This window comes from Pristiophorus japonicus, chromosome 2 (genome assembly GCF_044704955.1).
Source record: "Pristiophorus japonicus isolate sPriJap1 chromosome 2, sPriJap1.hap1, whole genome shotgun sequence".
Lineage (NCBI taxonomy): Eukaryota > Metazoa > Chordata > Chondrichthyes > Pristiophoridae > Pristiophorus > Pristiophorus japonicus.
This window is the reverse complement of record NC_091978.1, coordinates 12,234,363-12,256,071: the sequence shown is the minus strand read 5'-3', so window position 1 is coordinate 12,256,071 and position 21,709 is coordinate 12,234,363.

Below are 21,709 nucleotides of genomic sequence, written 5' to 3'. Positions count from 1 at the left end.
CGTTCCTCTAATGACATGACATGGACATCATCCCATTTCCAGTTTAGTTTTGCCAGCCAGCTTCTCCCCAGCAGTGCTGGGGGAATCTCCGGGGACAATCCACAGGGGAAATCGGTTCACTGTCCCTTTGTGTGTGACAGAGAGCATGGTGCTGCCGAGGACTGGTACGGTATAGGTCCTTAGTGTGGTGTCGACCCTTGTGAGTTTTGGTCTGTCTCTTTTATGTGGCCACAGTTGTTCAAATTGTTGAGCGCCCATGAGAGATTGACTCGCTCCCATATCCAGCTCCATGTTGACAGATATCCCGTTGAGTAGGACCCTCATCATTATAGGAGGCGTCATGTTGTAGGAGCAGCGGCCATTGGTCATGTTGACCCGCTGTACATCAGTGTCCCGGGTACTGTCCCCACCATCTTCTGGTCCGCTTTCCGACCCATCCGATTCGTATACCAGCCGAGCTGACGTTTTTTTGCACATGCGGGCCAAATGCCCTGTATATTCACAGTTCCTGCAAACAGCCTGCTGAAATCAACATCCTCTTGACGAGTGCCCACCCTCTCACCTCCAGCACAGACCTGTTCCTTTGTTCAAAGTGTTCCCAAAGAATGAGCTGCGTCTGGCTGATCTCACTTGAGCTTCTCTCAGTTTGTAGTTGATTGCTCGCATTGTGGGTTGATGAGGTGTAAATGGCCGTTTCTGTGGCCCTTGATGGCTTCTGCCTGCTGTCGAGAACCTGTTCTCCCGGTTTTGTCTGTGTGTGGGGTTAGCAGCTTGTTTAGTGCTGTGAACTTCTTGTTCCAATATTTCGTTAGTTGTCGTACCTACATTGTAAATCAACCTCGTTTCTTCTTCCCCTACCAAGAATGTCTGTGCAACCAGTGCTGCTGCCTCTAAGGTCAGGTTCTTGGTCTCTATGAGCTTTCAGAATATGCCTGCGTGGCCTATTCCTTCAATGAAAAAATCTCTCAGCATTTCTCTCCTCAGTTCATCCAAGAACTCACATAAACTAGCCAACCTCCGAAGTTCCGCCACGAAGTCGGGTATGCTCTGGCCCACACAGCATCTGTAGTTGTAGAACCTGTGTCTGGCCATGTGTAGGCTGCTTGCTGGCTTCAGGTGGTCTCTTACCAGTGTGCTCAATTCTTCAAACGACTTGCTTGCTGGTTTCTCGGGTGCCAACAAATCCTTCATTAAAGCGTATGTTTTCGAGCCACAGCTGGTCAAGAGATAGGCTCTTCTCTTATCTGCCTTATCATCGCCTAACCAGTCTTTGGTTACAAAGCTTTGCTGGAGCCTTTCTATAAAGTCCTCCCAATTGTCTCCCGCATTGTACATTTCATCTGATCCGTTGTTCGCCATTCTGTGGATTCTGTAATCACGTAACCCGTCGCCACTGTAAAGTCCTGTCCCCTCAGTACAGATTCACACGAGGCATGTAGTGAAGTCAAGGTCACTCTGGACCTGCACCTTTATTTCACAGCTCTGGAATGCTGCACTTGCCTGAGACCTGTCCTTATATACCTGTCTCTTGCAAGTGCACCCCTGGTGGTAAGGTATGCTGGTGGTTACAGATCATATCTTATTACAGTCATGTATAGCATGTTTGGATACAGTTATATATAATAATGTAAGATACATGACAACTACCTTCATCCTTGCATCGGCTGCATGGAGTAGCGGGGGTGTGGGTCGGAGGGGGAATTTTAACTCCAAAAGAAACGGGTCGGAGTTTAAAGTTTGTCAAATGTGGATCTCAATCACAACCCGGCTCCAACCCTCCCACTTCCAATTTTAACGGAGTTGCCTCAGATTTAACTGTGGCCATCTGGGGATCGCGGGCCTCGGGAGCAGGATAGCATCCCCCCCAGAACCCCAAGCTCCCCTGCCGTCAGTCTCGCCCCCGGCTTGGACTCACACCCATTAGTTATGGCACGTCAATTGCATATCCAAGTACTATTTTCAACACGATCCGGCTTTCTGCCTCTACCATCTTTTCAGGCAGTGAGTTCCAGACCCCCACCGAACTCTGTCAATAAAGTTCTCCTCAACTTCCCTCTAATCCTTCTAGCAATTACTATAAATCCCTGACCCCGGTTGGTGACCTTTCTGCTATTCATTATCTTGTGCATTCCTCGAGTGTTATGTGCAAGCCTTCAGTATCCTGAGCATAATTTCAGTGTTCTGTGCATGCCTCTCGTGCTATGCGCATATCTCTGGTGTCCTGTGCATGCCTTCACTGTCCTGTGTATGCATTCCTTCAATTTGCAGTGCATTCCTTCAGCATACAATACATTCCTTCAGTGTGCAATGCAGTCCGTCAATGCGCAGTGCATTCCTTCAGCGTGCAGTGCATTCCTTCAGCGTGCAGTGCATTTCTTCAATGTGCAGTTCATTCCTTCAGCGGGCAGTGCATTTCTTTAGTGTGCAATGCATTCCTCCAATGTGCACGATATTCCTTAAAGGTGCAGTGCAATCCATCAGTGTGCAGTGCATTTCTTCAATGTGCAGTGCTTTCTTTCATTGTACAGTGCAGTCCTCTAATGTGCAGTGCATTCTGTCAGTGTGCAGTGCATTCTTCAGCATGCAGCACATTCCTTCAGCCTGAAGTGCATTCATTTAGCTGGAATGCATTCCTCTAATGTGCAGTGCATTCATTCAATGTGCATTTCATTTCTATGTGTACACTGCATTCCTTCAATATGCAATGTGTTCCTTCATTGTGCCGTACATTGCGAAAGAGTGCAATGCATTACATCAATGAGATGTGTATTCCTTCATTGTACAGTGCATTTCTTCAATGTGCTGTGCATTCCTTCAGCCTGTAGTGCATTCATTCATTATGCAATACATTCCATCAGTGTGCAGTGTGGAATTCCCTGCCGCAGAGAGTTGTTGATGCCAGTTCATTGGATATATTTAAGAGGTAGTTAGATATGGCCCTTACGGCTAAGGGGATCAAGGGGTATGGAGAGCAAGCAGGAAAGGGGTACTGAAGGAATGATCAGCCATGATCTTATTGAATGGTGGTGCAGGCTCGAAGGGCCGAATGGCCTACTCCTGCATGTATTTTCTATGTTTCTATGTTTTATTCTAAGATTATGCCCTCTAGTTTTAATCTCCCCTATTAGTGGAAACATCCTCTCTGCATCCACCTTGTCAAGCCCCCTCATAATCTATACGTTTCGATAAGATCACCTCTCATTCTTCTGAATTCCAATGAGTAGAGGCCCAACCGACTCAACCTTTCCTCATAAGTCAACCCCCACATTGCCAGAATCAACCAAGTGAACTTTTTCTGAACTGCCTCCAAAGCAAGTATATCCTTTCGTAAATATGGAATCCAAAACTGCATGCAGTATTCCAGGTGTGGCCTCATCAATATCCTGTATAGCTGTAGCAAGACTTCCCTGCTTTTATACTCCATCCTCTTTGCAATTAAGGGCAAGATTCCATTGGCCTTCCTGATCACTTGCTGTACCTGCATACTAACCTTTTGTGTTTCATGCACAAGTACCCCCAGGTCCCGCTGTGCTGCAGCACTTTGCAATCTTTCTCCATTTAAATAATACCTTGTTCTTTGATTTTTTTTTATGCCAAAGTGCATGACCTCACACTTTCCAACATTATACTCCATCTGCCAAATTTTTAACCATTCACTTAGCCTGTCTATGTCCTTTTGCAGATTTTTTATGTTCTCCTCACGCTTTTCCTCCCATCTTTGTATCGCCAGCAAACTTGGCTACTTTACACTCAGTCCCTTCTTCCAAGTCGTTAATATAGATTGTAAATAGTTGGGGTCCCAGCACTGATCTCTACGGCACCCCACTAGTTACTGATTGCCAATCTGAGAATGAACCATTTATCCCAACTCTCTGTTTTCTGTTCGTTAGCCAATCCTTTATCGCTCAGGCCAACATCCCCAGCATCGAAGCATTGAACACGCTCGATCAGCTCCGATGGATGTGCTACATCGTCCACATGCCCGACACGAGACTCCCAAAACAAGCGCTCTACTCAGAGCTTCGACACAGCAAGCGAGCCCCAGGTGGGCAGAGGAAACACTTCAAGGACACCCTCAAAACGTCCTTGACAAAGTGCTACATCCCCACTGACACCTAGGAATCCCTGGCCCAGGACCGCCCAAACTGGAGGAGAAGCATCCGAGAAGTCGATGAACACCTCAAGTCTCTTCACCGGGAGCAAGCATATACCAAGCACAAAGAGTGTAAACATAGAAACATAGAAAATAGGTGCAGGGGTAGGCCAAGCGGCCCTTCGAGCCTGCACCACCATTCAATATGATCATGGCTGATCATGCAACTTCAGTATCCCACTCCTGCCTTCTCTCCATATTCCCTGATCCCTTTAGGCGTAAGGGCCACATCTAACTCCCTTTTGAATATATCCAACGAACTGGACTCAACAACTTTCTGTGGCAGAGAATTCCATAGGTTCACAATTCTCTGGGTGAAAAAGTTTCTCCTCATCTCGGTCCTATATGGCTTACCCCTTATCCTTGGACTGTGATCCATGGTTCTGGACTTTCCCAACATCGGGAACATTCTTCCTGCATCTAACCTGTCCAACCCCATCAGAATGTTATATGTTTCTATGAGATCCCCTCTCATTCTTCTAAGTTCCAGTGAATATAAGCCTAGTCGATTCAGTCTTTCTTCATATGTCAGTCCCGCCATCCCGGGAATCAGTCTGATGAACCTTTGCTGCACTCCCTCAATAGCAAGAATGTCCTTCCTCAGATTAGGAGACCAAAACTGAACACAATATTCCAGGTGTGGTCTCACCAAGGCCCTGTACAACTGCAACAAGACCTTCCTTCTCCTATACTCAAATCCTCTCACTATGAAGGCCAGCATGCCATTTGCTTTCTTAACTGCCTGCTGTACCTGCATGCCTACTTTCAATGACTGATGTACCATGACACCCAGGTCTCATTGCACCTCCCCTTTTACTAATCTGTCACCATTCAGAGAATAACCTGCATTCCTGTTTTTGCCACCAAAGTGGATAACCTCACATTTATCCACATTATACTGCATCTGCCATGCATTTTCCCACTCACCTAACCTATCCAAGTCACCCTGCAGCCTCTTAGCATCCATCTCACAGCTCATACTGCCACCCAGCTTAATGTCATCTGCAAACCTGGAGCTGTTACATTCCATTCCTTCGTCTAAATCATTAATATATGTTGCACTGAACCTTGCGGTACCTCATTAGTCACTGCCTGCCATTCTGAAAAGGAACAGTTTCTTCCCACTCTTTGCTTCCTGTCTGCCAACCAGTTCTCTATCCACGTCAATACATTACCGCCAATATCACATGCTTTGATTTTGCACACTAATCTCTTATGTGTAACCTTGTCAAAAGCCTTTTGAAAGTCCAAATATACCACATCCACTGGTTCTCCCTTATCCACTCTACTAGTTACATCCTCAAAACATTCTAGAAATTTGTCAAGCATGATTTCCCTTTCATAAATCCATGCTGACTTGGACCGATCCTGTCACTGCTTTCCAAATGCGCTGCTATTACATCTTTAATAATTGATTCCAGCATTTTTCTCATTATCAATGTCAGGCTAACCGGTCTATAATTCCCTTTTTTCTTTCTCCCTCCTTTTTTAAAAAGTGGGGTTACATTAGCTACCCTCCAATCCATAGGAACTGAACCAGAGTCCATGGAACGTTGGAAAATGACCACCAATGCATCTACTATTTCGAGGTCCACTTTCTTAAGTACTCTGGGATGCAGACGATCAGGCCCTGGGGATTTATCGGTCTTCAATCCCATCAATTTCCCTAACACCATTTCCTGACAAATAAGGATTTCCCTCAGTTCCCTCAGTTCCTCCTTCTCGATAGACCCTCGGTCCCCTAGTATTTTTGTGAGGTTATTCGTGTCTTCCTTGGTGAAGACAGAACCAAAGTATTTGTTCAATTGGTCTGCCATTTCCTTGTTCCCCATTATGAATTCACCTTATTCTGACTGCAAGGGACCTACATTAGTCGTCACTAATCTTTTTCTCTTCACATATCTATAGAAGCTGTTGCAGTCAGTTTTTATGTTCCCTGCAAGCTTACTCTCATATTCTATTTTCTCCCTCCTAATTAAACCTTTAGTCCTCCTCTGCTGAATTCTAAATTTCTCCCAGTCCTCAGGTTTGCTGGTTTTTCTGGCCAATTTATATGCCTCTTCCTTGGATTTAACACTATCCCTAATTTCCCTTGTTAGCCACGGTTGAGCCACCTTCCCTGTTTTATTTTTACTCCAGACAGTGATGTACAATTGTTGTAGTTTATCTATGTGATCTTTAAATGTCTGCCATTGCCTCTCTATCATCAAACCTTTAAGTATCATTCGTCAGTCTATCCTAGCCAATTCACGTCTCATACCGTCAAAGTTACCTTTCTTGAAGTTCAGGATCATAGTCTCTGAATTACCTGTGTCACTCTCCATATTATGATCACTCTTCCCCAAGGGCCCTCGCACAACAAGATTGTTAATTAATCCTCTCTCATTATACAAGACCCAGTCTAGGATGACCTGCTCTCCAGTTGGTTCCTCAACATATTAGTCTAGAAAACCATCCCTTATACACTCCAGGAAATCCTCTTCCACCGTATTGCTACCAGTTTGGTTAGCCCAATCTATATTTAGAATAAAGTCGCCCATGACAACTGCGTAGCTTTATTGCACGCATCCCTAATTTCCTGTTTGATGCCATCCCCAACCTCACTACTACTGTTTGGTGGTCTGTACACAACTCCCTCTAACATTTTCTGCCCTTTGGTGTTTCGCAGCTCTACCCATATAGTTTCCACATTAACCAAGCTAAAGAAGCGAAGGACAATCCAAGCATCCCACCCACCCATCCCTTCAACCAACATCTGCCCCACCTGTGACAGAGACTGTAGATCCTGCATTGGACTCTTCAGTCACCTAAGAACTCGTTTTTAGTGTGCAAGCAAATCATCCTTGACTCTGGGGGACTGCCTAAGAGAAAGAGTACATTCCATCAGTGTGCAATTCATTCCTTCAACGTGCAGTGCATTCCTTCAATGTGCAGTATATTCCATCAGTGTGCATTGCAAATTTTCAGCTGGTGGTGCATTCCTTCAGCGTGCAGTGCATTGCTTCAGGGTGCAATGCATTCACTCAGTCTGCAGTGCATTCCGCCAGTGTGCAACATATTGCTTCATTGTCCAGTGCATTCCCATTTTGTGCAGTAAATTCCGTCAGTGTGCCATGCATTCCATAAGTGTGCAGAGCATTTCTTCAGTCAATTCGAGAGGTAACAAAGGCAGGGATGTGGGTTTCAGCAGCAGATGAGCTGAGACGGGGCGGAGATGGACAATGTTACTGAAGTGGAAATAGGCGGTTTTAGTTATGCCGCGGATAAGTGGGCAGAAGCTCATTTCAGGGTCAAATATGACACCTAGTTTGTGAACAGTCTGGTTCAGCCTCAGACAAACAGCCTCGGACAGGGATGGAGTCAGTGACTAGGGAACGCAGTTTGTGGTGGGGACCAAAGACAATGGCTTCGGTCATCCCAATATTTAATTGGAGAAAATTTCTGCTCATCCAGTACTGGATTTCGGACAAACAGTCTGACAATTTAGAGGACTGTGGAGAGGGTCCAGAGAAGTTGTGGTGAGGTAGAGCTGGGTGTCGTCAACGTACATGTGAAAACTGACGCCATGTTTTCGGAAGATTTCGCCGAGGGGCAGCATGTAGATGAGAAATAGAAGGGAGCCAAGGATAGATCCTTGGGAGACACCAGAGGCAATGGTGCAGTGCATTCTTTCAGGGTACAATGCAATCCTTTATTGTGCAGAAAATTCCTTCAGTGTCCAGTGCATTCCATCGATGTGCAGTGCATATCTTCCATGTGCAGTGCATTTCTTCAACGTGCAATACATTCCTCAGTGTGCAGTGCATTCCCACAGTGTGCGGTGCATTCCTTCAGTGTCCAATGCATTCCTTCCGTGCGCAGTACATTCCTTCTGTGTGCAGTGCATTCTTTCAGCGTTCTGTGCATTCTTCCAGTGTGTAATGCATAACTTCAGTGTTCAGTTCATCGATTCACTGTTCATGGCATGCCTTCATTAACCTATGCATTATTTCAATGAGCAGTGCATTCCTTCGGTGTGCAGCGCATTTCTCCCGCAAATACTAGGGGACCGAGGGTCTGGCGAGAAGGGGGAACTGAGGGAAATCCTTATTAGTCAGGAAATGATGTTAGGGAAATTGAAGGGACTGAAGGCCGATAAATCCCTGGGGCCTGATAGACTGCATCCCAGAATACTTAAGGAAGTGGTCCTAGAAATAGTGGATGCATTGGTGGTCATTTTCCAAAATTCTATAGACTCTGGATCAGTTCCTATGGATTGAAGGGTAGATGATATAACCGCACTTTTAAAAAAAGAATGGAGAGAGAAAACGGGGAATTATAGACCGGTTAGCCTGACATCTATAGTGAGTAAAATGCTGGAATCAATTATTAAAGATACAATAGCAGCGCATTTGGAAAGCAGTGACAGGATCGGTCCAAGTCAGCATGGATTTATAAAAGGGAAATCATGCTTGACAAATCTTCTAGAGTTTTTTGAGGATGTAACTAGTAGAGTGGATAAGGGAGAATCAGTGGATGTGGTGTATTTGGACTTTCAAAAGGCTTTTGACAAGGTCACACACAAGAGATTAGTGTGCAAAATTAAGGCACATGGGATTGGGGATAATGTACTGACGTGGATAGAGAACTGGTTGGCAGACAGGAAGCAAAGAGTGGGAAGAAACTGGTCCTTTTCTGAATGTCAGGCAGTAACTAGTGGGGTGCCGCAGGGTTCAGTGCTGGGACCCCGGGTATTTACAATGTACATTAATGATTTAGATGAAGGAATTGAATGTAATACCTCCAAGTTTGCAGATGACACTAAGCTGGGTGACAGTGTGAGCTGTGAGGAGGAAGCTAAGAGGCTGCAGGGTGACTTGGATAGGTTAGGTGAGTGGGCAAATGCATGGCAGATGCAGTATAATGTAGATAAATGTGAGGTTATCCACTTTGGTGGCAAAAATAGGAAGGCAGATTATTATCTGAATGGTGACAGATTAGTAAAAAGGGGAGGTGCAACGAGACTTGGGTGTCATGGTACATCAGGTATTGAAGATAGGCATGCAGGTACAGCAGGCAGTGAAGAAGGCAAATGGCATGCTGGCCTTCATAGCGAGGGGATTTGAGTATAGGAGCAGGGAGGTCTTACTGCAGTTGTACAGGGCCTTGGTGAGACCACACCTTGAGTATTGTGTGCAGTTTTGATCTCCTAATCTGAGGAAGGACATTCTTGCTATTGAGGGAGTGCAGCGAAGGTTCAGCAGACTGATTCCCAGGAATGCAGGACTGACATATGAAGAGAGACTGGATCGACTTGGCTTATATTCACTGGAATTTAGAAGAATGAGAGGAGATCTAATAGAAACATATAACATTCTGATGGGATTGGACAGGTTAGATGCAGGAAGAATGTTCCCGATGTTGGAGAAGGCCAGAACCAGGGGCCACAGTCTAAGGATAAGGGGTAAGCCATTTAGGACCGAAATGAGGAGAAACTTCTTCACTCAGAGAATTGTGAACCTGTGGAATGCTCTACCACAGAAAGTTGTTGTCATGTATTCAACTATCATTGTAACCCATGTATAAACTGACCTAAGTTGTACACCTTGGGAACGTTGACCACAAGGGGGTGAACTTGTGGGAGACATTCCTAACCTGGACTTTCAGGTATAAAAGGGGAAGCTCCACCCACCTTCATCTCTTGAGGTCTTGGTAATAAAGGTAACTGGTCACAGAGTGACCTTCTCTCAAGTATGGGCCTCGTGTGCATTTATACTGTATAGTAAGGACATATCATTGGCGACGAGAAACTGGGATTTAAACCGCGCGAGCATGGCCACTAGCAGCACAGAAGAGAGGTACTGTGTTAGTGATGATTGGGACAACTTTATTGAGAGACTACAGCAAAGTTTTGTCACTAAGGAATGGTTGGGACAGGATTTGGCCGATAAACGCAGCGCTCATCTCCTGACGGTTTGTGGATCCAGGACGTACTCCCTGATGAAGGATCTTCGAGCGCCAGAGAAGCCGGCGGACAAGACATTCGAAGAACTCAGTAAGTTGATCGGGGGACACCTTAAACCGGCGAGCAGCATGCACATGGCAAGACACCGGTTTTACACGCACCGGCGGCGAGAAGGGCAAAGCGTTCCAGACTTCATGGCAGATCTCCGGCGACTGGCGAGCCTATGTAAGTTCCCAGATGCATGCAGAGCGGAGATGCTGCGAGACTTTTTTATTGAGGGCATTGGGCATGGTAGGGGTTTTCAGGAAACTGATTGAGACCAAAGACTTGACCTTGGAAGCGACGGTTCTGATAGCCCAGACATTTATCTCAGGGGAGGAAGAGACCAGAATGATGTATGACAAAAATCTTGCCTCAAATGCAGCAAACGACCAGGGAGTCAACATTGTTAACGCGGCACACAGTTCTCTAGGCAGACAGGGGCAATCGGACATGCCCCATCATGTAGTCGAACCCAAAGAGGGAATTCAACAGAGACAATGGCTAGCTGAACGGCGATTCATGCCATCGAAATGGACAATGCGGCCAGTAATGGGGCCATCAACACCTGTTAATGGTGCGCAGAGGACCTCTTTGCTATCCGGTGGCAAACCTTTTTCAAAATTGGACATGACCTCAGCTTACATGACCCAGGAGCTGGCTAGTGAGTCGAAGAAGCTGACCACCATCACGACACACAAGGGGTTGTTTGAGTATAACAGATGTCCGTTCGGGTTTCGTTCGGCCGCCGCGATCTTTCAGTGAAATATGGAAAGCCTTCTCAAGTTGATTCCAAGGACGGTGGTTTTTCAGGACGACATCCTCATCACAGGTCGCAATACTGAAGAACACCTCCACAACCTGGAGGAGGTACTACGCAGACTGGACCGGGTAGGGCTGTGACTGAAAAAGGCGAAGTGCGTCTTCTTAGCTTCAGAGGTAGAATTCCTGGGGAGGAGGGTAGCAGCAGACGGGATCAGACCCACTGCGTCCAAAACGGAAGCGATCCAGAGAGCACCCAGACCCCGTAACACGACGGAGCTGCATTTGTTCCTGGGGCTCCTGAACTATTTTGGAAACTGTCTTCCCAAATTGAGCACGCTGTTAGAGCCACTACACGTGTTCCTATGCAAAGGTCGCAATTGGGACTGGGAGGACAACCAGGAAAGGGTTTTTGATAAAGCACGCAACTTGTTATGCTCCAACAAACTATTAACGTTATATAACCTGTGTAAGAAACTTGTTCTAACGTGCGATGCGTCGTCTTATGGGGTCGGGTGTGTGTTGCAGCATGTGAATGCCAATGGTCAGTTACAGCCGGTAGCTTATGCCTCCAGAAGTCTGTCCCGGGCAGAAAGGGCTATGGGATGGTAGAAAAGAAAGCGCTAGCATGAGTATATGCAGTAAAAAAAATGCACCAGTACCTGTTTGGCAGGAAATTTGAGCTGGAGACAGATCACAAACTCCTAACGTCCCTTTTGACCAACAAACAGGCCATAAATGCGAATGCATCAGCCCGCATACAGAGGTGGGCACTTAAGTTAGCCGCCTATGACTACACAATTCGGCACAGACCGGGCACTGAAAATTGCGCCGATGCACTCAGCAGGCTCCCACTAGCCACCACTGAGGGGGCAACTGAGCATGATGCTGAGATGGTTATGGCTGTTGAAGCTTTCGAAAGTGAAGGCTCACCTGTGACAGCCCGTCTGATTAAAGTCTGGATGAATAAAGACCCGCTACTGTCTTTAGTTAAGAAATGTGTCCTGAATGGGGACTGGGCAGCCACGTACGGGGCATGCCCTGAGTAATTTAAACCGTTTCATAGGCGCAAGGATGAGCTCTCGATTCAGGCCGATTGCCTACTGTGGGGAAACCGAGTAGTCATGCCCCAGACGGGCAGAGAGGTGTTTATCAGAGAACTTCACAATGAGCACCCGGGCATTGTCACGATGAAGGCAATTGCCAGGTCACACGTTTTGTGGCCAGGGATAGATGCAGACCTGGAACTTTGTGTTCGCAGGTGCAACACGTGTACTCAGCTGGGCAACGCACCCAGGGAAGCCCCCCTTAGCCCCTGGTCCTGGCCCGCCAAGCCATGGTCACGCATCCATGTGGACTACGCAGATCCTTTCATGGTAAAATGTTTTTGGTTGTAGTAGACGCCTACTCCAAATGGATTGAGTGTGCCATTTTAAATTCAAGCAGATCCTCTGCCACGATAGAAAGTCCACGGGCAATGTTCGCCTCCCATGCTCTATCGGATGTCTTGGTCAGCAACAATGGCCCTTGCTTCACAAGCACTGAATTCCAGGACTTCATGGCAGGCAATGGAATCAACCATGTCAGAACGGCACCGTTCAAGCCGGCTTCAAACGGCCAGGCAGAACGAGCAGTGCAGATAATCAAACAGGGGATGCTCAGAATCCAAGGGGGTTCCCTACAAAGCCGCTTATCACGCCTCCTGTTGGCCAATAGATCCCGACCACACCGCAGAGCTGCTAATGAAAAGGACGCTCAAAACCAGGTTATCCCTTATACACCCTACTATGAAAGAAATTGTTGAGAGCAGGCATCAGTCACAATGTGACTACCATGACAGGAATGTGAGGACGCGATGTATTGATGTCAATGACCCTGTTTTTGTCCTTAATTACGCTGCAGGGCCCAAATGGCTCGCAGGCACTGTGATTGCCAAAGAGGGGAATAGAGTTTTGGAAGTTAAACTTACCAATGGACAAATCTGCCGCAAACACGTGGATCAAACTGAAAGGAGGTTCAGCAACCCATAGAAGAAGCAGAGGATGAACACGACATCAAGTTTACTCCACCACAAACACCGGAACCAAAGGGAGGAGAGCCCAGTCACTGTGGGCAGTCCGGACAGGCCTGAGGCACCGCAAACAGCAGACACTCAGGCCAGCGCCCAACAACCGGAGCCCCAATTCAGGCGCTCTACAAGGGAGCATAAACCACCAGAGAGACTTAACCTGTGATCCCAATAAGACTTTGGGGGGGAGGTGATGTCATATATTCAACTATCATTGTAACCCATGTATAAGCCGACCTAAGTCGTACACCTTGAGAACATTGACCACAAGGGGGTGAACTTGTGGGAGACACTCCTAACCTGGACTTACAGATATAAAAGGGGAAACTCTACCCACCTTCATTCTCTTGAGGTCTTGGTAATAAAGGTAACTGGTCACAGAGTGACCTTCTCTCAAAGTATGGGCCTCATGTGCATTTATACTGTATAGTAAGGACATATCAGTTGTTGAGGCCAGTTCGTTAGATATATTCAAAAGGGAGTTAGGTGTGGCCCTTATTGCTAAAGGGATCAAGGGGTATGGAGAGAAAGCAGGAATGGGGTACTGAAGTTGCATGATCAGCCATGATTATATTGAATGGTGGTGCAGGCTTGAAGGGCTGAATGGCCTACTCCTGCACCTACTTTCTATGTTTCTATGTTTCAACGTGCAATGCGTTCTGTCATTGTGCTGTGCACTCCTTCAATGTGCAGTGCATTCCGTCAGTGTGCGGTACATTCCATCAAATGCAGTGCATTCCTTCATTGTGGAATGCAATCCTTCAATGAGCAGTGTATTCCTTCAATGTGGATTGCATTGCTTCATTGTGTAGTGTATTCCGTAAGTATACAGTGCATTCCTAAAATGTGCAGTGCATTCCGCCAGCCTGCAGTGCATTTGTTCTGTGTTCTTTGCATCCAGTCAGTGCGCAGTGCATTTCTTCAGTTTGCAGTGCATTCCTCCAATGTGCAGTGCATTCCTTCAGCGGCTGTGTATTCCAACAGCGTGCCCTGCAATCTTTCATTGTGCAGTGCATTCCTTTATTGTGCAGTATATTGTGTCAGTGTGCAATGCATTCCTTCAGTGTACATTGCATTCCTTCAATGCGCACTGCAATCCATTAGTGTGCAATGCATTCTTTCAACGTGCAGTGCATTCCGTCAGTGTTCAGTTCATTCCTTCAAAGTGCAAGTCGTTTCTTCATTGCGCAGTGCATTTATCAGTTTGCAGTGCATTCCTTAATTGTGAAGTACATTCAAATGTGTACAGTACTTTCTTTCCACGTGCAATGCATTCCTTCAGCGTGCAGTATATTCCATCAGTGTGCAGTTTATTCTGACAGTTTGCAGTATATTCTATCAGTGTGTAGTGCATTCCTTCAATGTCCAGTGCATTCCTTCAGTGTGCAGTGCATTCTGTCCATGTGAAATGCTCGCCTCCATTCCTTTAATGTGCAGTGTATTCCTTCAATAAGAAGTGAATTCCGTAAATGTGAAATTGATACTTTCAGTATGCAGAGCATTCCTCGAATGTAGTGCATTCCTTCAGTCTACAGTGCATTCTTTCAAAGTGCAGTGCTTTCCTTCAGTGTACAGTGCATTCCTTTAATGTGAAGTGCATTCCTTCACTGTGCTGTGCAGTCCTTCAGTGTGCACGGTATTCCTTTAATGTGCTGAGAATTCCGTCAATGTCCAGTGCATTCCTTCAGTGACAAGTTTATTCCATCAAAGTGCAGGGTGTTTCTTCACTGTGTCGTGCATTCCTTCAGTGTGCTGTGCATTCCTTCAGTCTATAGTGCTTCCCTATGACCAGGGAGGCACAGAGTGAGAGGGTTCTAGGATTCTCCAGAATTGCAAACTTCCCCAAGGTGCAGGGAGCAATAGACTGTACACACATCGCGATGCGGACACCTTTTCAGGATGCTAAGGTTTTCAGTAACCACAAGGGATTCCACTCCCTGAATGTCCAGCTGGTTGTCGACCACCAGCAAATTGTACTGGCAGTGAATGCTCAATTTCCGGGCAGCATCCATGATGCTCACATCCTGTGTGAGAACATCCTGTATCTAACTTGTTTAACAATCAGACACAAGGTCAATGCTGGATGCTTGGGGACAAAGGATATGGCCTCTCCACCTGACTGATGACCCCGCTGCGTGACACCCACACCGAGGCCGAGAGGTGATATAACGAGAGCCACAGAGCAACCCACAATATCGTGGAGAGAACCATTGGAATGCTGAAGCAGTGCTTTAGATGCCTGGACCACTCAGGATGCAAGCTCCAATACCACCCTGAGCAGGTAGCTCAATCCGTGGTGGTGTGCTCCATGCTACACAACTTGGCTATCAGGAGGGGACAAGAATTGCCTGATGAGTCTGACAGTCCACCTCACCAGAGAGAGGAAGAGGAGGACGAGGAGGCGGCCGCTGATATTGGCCCAGACAATCAGGCTGAAGTTGAAGCCATGCCCCTGCCTCCTGTAGACCGCATAAAAGGGCCCATCGTGGCATTATAGCTGCAAGAGCCTTACGTCAGGAGCTCATAAAATAACACTTTGCCTGAAAGAACGTTGGTGTTATTTACAAGGCTGACACACTGCTGGGTGTGCAGGTCATACATCAATGGTGGGCATCACCTTGGTGACAGTTAGAATTTAAGTTGATTGAAGTTAAATGTCATTATACCCTTTGATGTTATGGAATCACCAGCGTGTAATGGTGCAGCTATCTGAGCCAATGCGCTACAAGGTTTTGTTAAATAAAAAACATTTAAACCGAACATTTGTCTGAAATCATCAGTACTTCTGTAAAAAACAATCCCTCCCCCCCACCCCACCGCTTCTCCTCCCCACCTCTATCCCTTCCCCTTTCCCTGCTGACTCCAAGTGCCTGGCCGAGGAGGTCCTCAGGCGATGCTTCATTGGGGGGGGTGGGTGGGGGTTGGGGGGATGATGGCTGAAGTGCTGCTTGGACAGATATGGGAGAGGACGGTCCCGAGGTGGGAACGTGCTCTGAGCCAGAAGTAAGATGTTGCTCCTGGCTCTCATGTGTGGTTGACAATGGGGGTGCAGCACCTTGGGGTGCAGTGCCGCGCTCCGGGACCACTGGGAGCCCTCTGCCACCAGTGTTCCTGGCTACCAGCTCCAGGGCCTCCTCCATCCCTTCCATGTTATATCTTATTTGTTGGACAAAAACTCGGTGCCAACTATGTACTTGGTGCTGAGTGGGCTTTTTGCTGCTGGTGAATCTCCCTCGTGCCTCCCACAACAGCCAGACAAGCACACACCACAGACACACACGCTTTCAGTGCCTCTGAGCTCCCTCTCTCTCTGTCTCCCCTTCTGCGCGTGTCATGATGACCCTTGACCTCCTGAATCGCGGGAATCGAGCATTGCCATGCCGTTGCTAAGGACAGCGACACTTTACGGCAGAAAGTCAGCGAGATTTAACGCTACCGCCCATTTCATACCGCTCGCGGTAAGGCCAGTTTCAAAAATGGAGACTAGCTGCTTTGAGAATGGGTGAGAAGCCGGCGATCTGAAAACCCATTTTTACTGCTCATGCCAGAAATAACGGCCATTTTTGGGCGATAAGCATAAAAGTATAAAATCTAGTCCCAGATCCTGAACTACATCCTGAAGGGTGGAAGATGCCTGTGCGTGGATTTTTTTAACGTGTGGTGACGGTTGCACACCAGCCACCACACGGGCTTGACAGAGCTCGGTCTTGGTCCAGTGGCAAGGGTTAACCAAGACGATTGGAGATCTGCTCTGCTGCACGGACCGAGTGCTCACACATATCGCAATGTGGGCTGGCCCGTGCTGCCCCTGGGTCACTGGCCCTGAACTCACGCCTCCCCTGGGATCTGATCACATCCCTCCACAGTCTCTCGCTGCTCCTGTTGTATCTGCCCACTCTCCAATCATCGACCTGGACCATGATGACTTCACTCTTCGCTGCCCTCACAGCTTGCACTGCTGCCTGAAATGGCCTCTACGCTGCTCCCAGGCCGCTGCTCGCCGATCCTTTTATGGCCCCGACCTGCTACTGGTGTTCTCACGCAGGTTGGGGCCTCCACGTTTATTCTATCAGTGTGTAGTGCATTCCTTCAGTCTGTAGTGCATTCCTTCAGTGCGCTTTGCATTCTTTCAATGTGCTGAACATTCCTTCAATATGGGTGCATTCCAACAGTGTGCATTGCAGTGTGTAAGTGTACAATGCATTCCTTCATTGTGCAATGCATTTCAAAAATATGCATTGAATTCCTACGATGTGCAGTGCATTCCTACAATGTGCAATGCTTTTCATCAGAGTGCAGTGCATTCCTTCAATGAATAGTGTATTCCTTCATTGTGGATTGCATTCCAACAGTGTGCAGTGCAGTCGGTAAGTGTACAGTGCATTGTCCAATGCACTTCGGTGTGCAGTGCATTCATTCATTGTTCCATGCATTTCTTCAGCATGCAATACATTCCATCATTGTGCAATACATTCCTTCAGTGTGCCGAGCATTCCGTCAGTGTGAAGTGCTTTCCATCAGAGTGCAGTGCATTCCCGCAATGAGCAATGCATTCCTTCATTGTGGACTGCATTCCTCCAATGTTCAGTTCATTCCTTCAAAGTGTAGGGCATTCCATCGGTGCGCAATGCATTTCATAAATGTACATTGCACACCGACAATGTGCAGTGCATTACTTCAATGTGCAGTGCATTTGTTCCATGTTCATTGCATCCCATCAGTATCCAGTGCATTTCGTCAGTGCGTTCCTTCAGTGTTCTGTGCATTCCAACAGCGAGCCCTGCAATGTTTCAATGTGTAGTGCATTTCCTTGATTATGTAGTACATATTTTCAGTGTGCAGTGCATTCCTTCAATGTGCACTGCATTCCATCTATGTGCAGTGCATTCACTCTTTGTGCTGTTCTTTCCTTCAATTTGCACTGCATTCCTTTAGTATGCAATGCATCCATTCAACGTGCAATGCATTCCTTCATTGTGCAGTGCCTTCCGTCAGTGTCCAATGCATTCCTTCAATGTGCAGTGCATTCAGTCAATGTGCAGTGCATTCCTTCAGTGTGCAGTACATGTCCTTAATGTTCAGTTCATTCCTTCAAAGCGTAGGGCGTTTCCTCAGGATGCACTGCATTGCTTCAATGTGCAGTGCATTCGGTTGTGTGCAATCCATTCCTTCAATGTGCAGTGCATTCCTTCAGTGAACAATGCATTCCTTCTGTGTAGGGTGTATTCCTTGAAAGAGAAGCATATTCCTTCAATGTGCACTGCATTCCTTAAGGATGCAGTGAATACCTTCAATGTGCAATGCTTTCCTTCAATTTGCAGCACATTTCTATAGTTTGCAGAGCATTCCTACAGTGGGCAGTGCATTCCTTCAATGTGCAGTGCTTTGCATTCCTTCAGTGTGTAGGCTATTCCTTCAATATGCAGTGCATTCTGTGAATGAGCAATGCATTCCTCGAGTGTGCAGTGCATTCTTTCAGTGTACTGTGAATTCATTCAATGTGCAGTACATTCCTTCTGCGGGCAGTGCATTCCTTCATCACACTGCTTTTCTTCAGTGTACATTTCATTCCATTCACGTGCAGTCATTCCTTCAACATGTGGTGCATTCCTTCAGTGTGCACTGTATTCTTTCAATGTGCTGCACATTCCTTCAGATTGCAGTGCATTCCATCACTTTCCAGTGCATTCCTTCAGTGTGCAATGCACTCCTTAAGTTCTCAGTTAATTCCTTCAATGTGCAATGCATTTCTTCAATGTGCAGAACATTCCTTCTAGTGTCGATTGAATTCCTTCAATGAGCATTCCATTCCATCAGAGTGCAATGCATTTCAGAAACGTGCATTGCATTATTTCAATGTGCAATGCATTCCTTTAATGTGCCGAGAACAATGACCACTAGGTGGTGAACTTGTGGGAGACACTCCTAACCTGGACCTTCAGATATAAAAGGGGAAGCTCCACCCACCTTCATCACTTAAGTGCTATGGAATAAAGGACAGGTCACAGACTGACCTTCTCTCAAGCATGGGCCTCGTGTGCATTTATACTGTGTAGTAAGGATGTATCAATGGCGACGAGAAACTGGAATTTAAACCACGCGAGCATGGCCACTAGCAGAACAGATGAGAGGTACTGTGTTAAGGAATGGTTGGGACAGAGAATCAACATTGTTAAAGCAGCACGCAGTTCTCCAGGCAGACAAGGGCAGTCGGGCATGCCCCAACATGTAGTCGAGCCCAGAGGGGGAGTTCGACAGAGACAATGGCTAGCCGAGCGGCGATTCACGCCATTGCAAGGGACAATGCGGCCAGTAATGGGGCCATCAACACCTGTTAATGGTGCACTCAAGGACAATAACAGGGGCAGTCAGAGACGATCGAATGGCAAGGGGCCTTTTGTTTCCAATAACAGCTCATGCTGGAGGTGTGGAGGCACACACTCAGCTGGAGTTTGCAGAGATGAGTAAAATACCTGCAGAAATGAATGCTGGGGGAAATCACTGGAAGCTGAAGTTCAGCGAGTTCATGTGGAGCACATATACAGTTCATACACCAGGACGCCACCGATAATGATGAAAGTGCTCCTCTATGGCACCCCAGTATCAATGGAGCTAGACACAGGGGCCAACCAGTCCCTGATGAGTATCAAACAGTTCAAAAAGTTGTGGTTGTCCAAGGCCAGGAGGCCAAAATTATCGCCAGTTGACGCACAGCTACGGACTTACACAAAGGAGATCATTCCGGTGCTAGGCAGCGCCACGGTAGTCATGACCCACAAAGATTCGGAGAACAGGTTGCCACTCTGGATTGTCCCAGGGGACGGTCCCGCACTACTGGGGAGGAGTTGGCTTGCTGTCATGAACTGGAAATGGGGCGATGTCAATGCAATTTCCTCTGTGGAGCAAGTATCATGCTCACGTCCTGGACAAATTTGACTTATTATTTCAACCCGGCATTGGCATTTTCATGGGGGCCAAGGTAGTGATTCACATAAACCCGGATGCCAGGCCAGTACACCACAAGGCCAGAGCGGTGCCGTACATGATGCGGGAAAAGATAGAAGGCAAATTGGACCGCCTGCTGAGGGAAGGCATCATCTCGCCAGTTGAATTCAGTGACTGGGCAAGCCCGATTGTGCCGGTGCTCAAGGCGGATGGGTCGGTCAGGATATGTGGTGATTACAAGGCCACCATCAATCGGGTGTCACTCCAAGACCAGTACCCGCTACCGAGAGCGGAGGACCTCTTTGCGACGCTATCCGGTGGCAAACTTTTTTCAAAATTGGACCTGACCTCAACTTACATGACCCAGGAACTGGCGAGTGAGTCGAAGAAGCTGACCACCATCACGACACACAAGGGGTTGTTTGAGTACAACAGATGTCCGTTCGGGATTCGCTCTGCCGTCGCGATCTTCCAACGAAATATGGAAAGCCTCCTCAAGTCGATTTCAGGGACGGTGGTTTTTCAAGACAACATCCTCATCACGGGTTGCGATACTGAAGAACACCTCCACAAACTGGAGGAAGTGCTACGCAGACTGGACCGGGTAGGTCTGCGACTGAAAAAGGCAAAGTGCATCTTCCTAGCTCCAGAGGTAGAATTCCTGGGGATGAAGGTAGCAGCAGACGGGATCAGCCCTACTGCGTCCAAGATGGAAGCGATCCAGATAGCACCCAAACCCCGTAACACAACAGAGCTGCGTTCGTTCCTGGGGCTCCTGAACTATTTTGGTAACTTTCTTCCTAAATTGAGCACGCTGTTAGAGCCGCTACATGTGCTCCTACGCAAAGGTTGTGAATGGGTCTGGAGGAACAGCCAGCAAAGGGCTTTTAATAGAGCACGCAATTTGTTATGTTCCAACAATCTGTTAACGCTATATGACCCATGTAAGAAACTTGTGTTAACGTGCGATGCGTCGTCCCATGGTATCGGGTGTGTGTTGCAGCATGTCAATGCCAAGGGTCAGTTACAGCCGGTAGCTTATGCCTCCAGAAGTCTGTCCCAGGCAGAAAGGGGCTACGAGATGGTAGAAAAGGAGGCGCTCGCATGTGTTTGTGCGATAAAGAAAATGCACCAGTACCTGTTTGGCAGGAAATTTGAGCTAGAGACAGATCACAAACCCCTAACGTCCCTTTTGGCCGACAACAAGGCCATAAATGCAAATGCATCAGCCCGCATACAGAAGGTGGGTGGAGCTTCCCCTTTTATACCTGAAGGTCCAGGTTAGGAGTGTCTCCCACAAGTTCACCACCTAGTGGTCATTGTTCTCAGTGTACAACTTGTCAGTTTATACAGAGGTGGGCACTCACGTTAGCCGCCTATGACTATACAATTCGGCACAGACCAGGTACCGAAAACTGCGCCGATGCACTCAGCAGGTTCCCACTAGCCACCACTGAGGGGGCTACCGAGCATGGTGCTGAGATGGTCATGGCTGTTGAAGCTTTCGGAAGTGAAGGCTCACCCGTGACAGTCCGTCAGATTAAAGTCTGGACAAATAGAGACCCGTTATTGTCCTGAATGGGGACTGGGCAGCCACGTACGGGGCATGCCCTGAGGAATTTAAACCATTTCACAGGCGCAGGGATGAACTCTCGATTCAGGCCGATTGCCTACTGTGGGGCAACCGCGTAGTCATGCCCCAGATGGGCAGAGAGGTGTTCATCAGACAATTCCACAATGAGCACCCGGGCATTGTCATGATGAAGGCAATTGCCAGGTCACACGTTTGTTGGTCAGG